Here is a 4,821-nt window from a genome sequence, read left to right as displayed (position 1 = left end):
AATGAATTTATTATGAAATATGTGTTTGATTCTTATTTATATGAAAAAAATCAGTAAAAGAATATGAATAATGATTCTTTGCATTACTATACACTATCCAAAATTACAATAGTGGTGAAGACTTCTTATTTTAATGTCCACTATGCAAGCAAAATAGATCACATAAGTGAATAAGGAGTCTATGAATGTTACACACACACACATAGTGTATTTGAATTGAAACTTTATGCTATTAGATTTGAATATTGCACCTTCAACATTTTAATATACACGTGGCTAATTACTTGTTTGCGGAATCAATGAAGAAAATTCTCCAGTATTCTCTAAATTAATTATATTCTCCAGGTATTCTAACATAAACTTTTAGATATAAAATTATAACACTAATATATTTTATATTCTCAGGGTAGTATAACATAAACTTTTAGTTATAATATTATAACATTAATATATTTTTTTGTACCTCAATACTATTCATACTTTGTTGTGTAGATTTATTAAGATATTATAGTTAGGTACACCCTATATGTGGCTCACAGAAGTTAACGAAACAGTAAATTCATAGGATTAAGATAACACAACTACTCAACTTTGAAGATGTAAAAGTTTAATAAGGTTATAATTAAATCTGAAAGATACAATCTAAGCAATGATAGGACTTGGAGATGATTAGAAAATATTTTACATAGGTAATTCAAAAGGTAATCTAAGTTCAACAGAATAAGAGCAATTGCAACAAAGCTAGACAACTTAAACATTTATTGTTGTCTTATTTATGAAGGTGTGACAGAATGAGACTAACTTGTAGGGATGGGCATTCACCCCGCCCCGCTCGACCCCGATCCGATCCCCGCCCCGATCGGGTTGGGGATTCGGGAAATTTTTCGGAGGCGGGGATCGGGGAACGTTTTATAAACAATTCGGGGATTGGGTCTCCCCGATCCCCGACCCCGATTGTGTGTATATATATATATATATAATACTAAATATATTATGAAAAATAGATAACTTTTATAATATAATATAATTTAAAAAATGATATTTATTTTTATTGATAGATTATAAATATTTTAAAATTGTCGTTTATTTATATTATAAATCAATTTTAATATGATTTGATATTGAAAATATAAAATATTACTATTTTATCAGTATATTAGGATTTAGTAGTTAGTTTTTATATTAAAAAGTATATTATATATTATAAACTTATTATTGTTTTATTAAAAATTAAAATTCCCCGAATCCCCACAAGGATCCCCGTTCCCCGTTCGGGGCGGGATCGGGGAGGAAAATAATCCCCGTTCGGGGTTCGGGGATGGGTATTGAATTCGGGGATCAGGGTCGGGGATAGCTCTCCCCGACCCCGAAGTGCCCCCGTGCCCATCCCTACTAACCTGATCCTGCGAGCAGTTACCTGGAAATGACTGTCCTGAACCTGCCGGTAGTTTTTGGCAAGTTATACAACTGTGAGGAAAACCTAGCAGAGTATAGTTAATCAACTTGGATCGGTCAGATCTTGTCATTTCTCAAAATCCAAAGACGGGACTGGTCTAGGTGTCTACAACCGAAGAAATTGCAGGCAAAACTATTTTCTCAACATCGAGATTCGACTTCTTTTGTTCCAACACATCCATCAGTGTCTTGCACTTACCTAGTCTCCGATATTGAAATCGCGTAGCAATAAGGGGTACTTCTCCCACTTTGTCTCCAAAAGTTCTTAAAGTTGCAACTGAGACAACTTCAGCCGTTTTCTCCAAGATCACAGTATAAAAGCCTCGATAATCTAATCGTTTCACCTCCGATAGCCTGCTAAAGATTACATCTTCAGCAACATCCCTCCCATTTCAAGGTTCTTTTACAGACTGGAAAAATTCATGCATCACAGTAAGAGCCTGATTCAGCTTTTTGGTTGTCTTGACATTAATCACATTTTCCTCATTCTTTAAAATAGTCCAACTTAAATTATTGTCCCCAACCACAAATGTTTTTCCCAACAATTCACCAAGGCCAGCAGATATGCCCTTGCACTTTTCACTACAAAACCATTTCTTCCTCTCTGGGTCTGCAACACAATACCCTCGTTTGGATTTTTGAGAAATGAAAAGATTTGACCCACCAAGTTGATTAACTATACCCTACTAAGTTTTCTGACAGTGTAACATGCCAATCACAGTTGGGTGCTAATGTTCTTGGATCAAAGAATGTGTAAAGAACTCATGATGATGATGTTTTTGAATCAGAGTGTGGAAAGAATTGATAATTTTGTTGAATTAGAATATGGAAAAGCCAGTGTTGATGCTTCGACAAACAAGAAGAGACGGCTGAGTTCTGGTGATGTTTATGGCGAAAGGATGTTGGCTTGCATGAAAGGGAAGGTAGAAGATGATGCTTTGGTTGAGGATACTTTGTCTAAAGAAGAAAATTTTAAAGAATTTTATAACGAATTGTGCAGGGAATCAGACAATGAGAAAATAACTGGTGGCACTGAATCAGAGGAGAATAGTTCTAATGACTTGTTTTTGCCCCCAAGGAAAGATTCTAAGGTGTCGAATAGGGGTAGAAAGAGGAAGGCTGGTGGAAGGGGGAGGTCAGGGGGTAAATTGGCTCTGTTCCTTAGAAGTGGAGTGATTAAACCTTTGGCAAAAGTGTATTAGAGAAAAAAAGATGGTAGTGTCATGGGAGAAGGAAGGATGACTAGTGAAGGGGTTGATTTTTCTTGTTATTGTTGTTATGAAGGTGTCTTCAATCTTATAATAACAAGAACAATCAACGCCTTCAGTAGTCACCCTTTCTTCTCCCATGACACTATCATTTTTTTTATGTAATACACTTTTGCCAAAGGTTTAATCACTCCACTTCTAAGAAACAGAGCCAATTTACCCTCTGACCTCCCCCTTCCACCAGCCTTCCTCTTTCTACCCCTATTCGACACCTTATAATCTTTCCTTGCAGGCAAAAACAAGTCATTAGAACTATTCTCCTCCGATTCAGTGCCACCAGTTACTTTCTCACTGTCTGATTCCCTGCACAATTCGTTACAAAATTCTGTAAAATTTTCTTCTTCAGACAAAGCATCCTCAACCAAAGCATCATCTTCTACCTTCCCTTTCATGCAAGCCAACATCCTTTCCCCATAAACATCACCAGAACTCAGCCGTCTCTTCTTGTTTGTCGAAGCATCAACACTGGCTTTTCTAGATTCTAATTCAACAACATTATCAATTCTTTCCACATACTCTGATTCAAGAACATCATCATCATGAGTTCTTTACACATTCTTTGATCCAAGAACATTAGCACCCAACTGTGATTGGCATGTTACACTGTCAGAAAACTTGGTAGGGTATAGTTAATCAACTTAGTGGGTCAAATCTTTTCATTTCTCAAAACCCAAACGAGGGTATTGTGTTGCAGACCCAGAAAGGAAGAAATGGTTTTGTTGTGAAAAGTGCAAGTGCATATCTGCTGGCCTTGGTGAATTGTTGGGAAAAACATTTGTGGTTGGGGACAATAATTTAAGTTGGACTATTTTAAAGAATGAGGAAAATGTGATTAATGTCAAGACAACCAGAAAGCTGAATCAGGCTATTACTGTGATGCATGAATTTTTCCAATCTGTAAAAGAACCCTGAAATGGGAGGGATGTTGCTGAAGATGTAATCTTTAGTAGGCCATCGAAGGTGAAACGATTAGATTATCGAGGCTTTTATACTGTGATCTTGTAGAAAACGGCTGAAGTTGTCTCAGTTGCAACTTTAAGAATTTTTGGAGACAAAGTGGGAGAAGTACCCCTTATTGCTACACGATTTCAGTATCGGAGACTAGGTAAGTGCAAGACACTGATGGATGTGCTGGAACAAAAGATGTCGAATCTCGGTGTTGAGAAAATAGTTTTGCCTGCAATTTCTTCTATTGTAGACACCCGGACCAGTCCCGTCTTTGGATTTTCAGAAATGACAAGATCTGACCTATCCAAGTTGATTAACTATACTCTGCTAGGTTTTCCTGACAGCTGTGTAACTTGCCAAAAACTACCGGCAGGTTCAGGACAGTCATTTCCAGGTAACTACTCGCAGGATCAGGTTAGTCTCATTCTGTAACACCTTCATAAACAAGACAAAAATACATGTTTAAGTTGCGTAGCTTTGTTGCAATTGCTCAAATTTTAATTTCTGTTTAACTTCTCTCATGACACTACCATCTTTTTTTCTCTAATACACTTTTTCCAAATATTTAATCACTCAACTTCTAAGAAACATAGCCAATTTACCCCCTGACCTCCCCCTTCCACCAGCCTTCCTCTTTCTACCCCTATTCGACACCTTAGAATCTTTCTTTCCGGGCACAAATAAGTCATTAGAACTATTCTCCTCTGATTCAGTGCCACGAGTTATTTTCTCACTGTATGATTCCCTGCACAATTCATTATAAAATTCTGTAAAATTTTCTTCTTCAGACAAATTATCCTCAACCAAAGCATCATATTTTACCTTCCCTTTCATGCAAGCCAACATCCTTTCCCCATAAACATCACCAGAACTCAGCCGTCTCTTCTTACTTGCCGAAGCATCAACACTGGCTTTTCCAGATTCTAATTCAACAGCATTATCAATTCTTTCCACACACTTTGATTCAAGAACATCATCATCATGAGTTCTTTACACATTCTTTGATCCAAGAACATTAGCACCCAACTGTTTTTGGCATGTTACACTGTCAGGAAAACTTAGTAGGGTATAGTTAATCAACTTGGATGGGTCAAATCTTTTCATTTCTCGACACCCAAACGAGGGGACTGGTCCAGGTGTCTACAACAGA

This window comes from Daucus carota, chromosome 5, assembly GCF_001625215.2.
Source record: "Daucus carota subsp. sativus chromosome 5, DH1 v3.0, whole genome shotgun sequence".
NCBI classification, from domain to species: Eukaryota; Viridiplantae; Streptophyta; class Magnoliopsida; order Apiales; family Apiaceae; genus Daucus; species Daucus carota.
Note: the sequence above shows the minus strand (reverse complement) of the source record.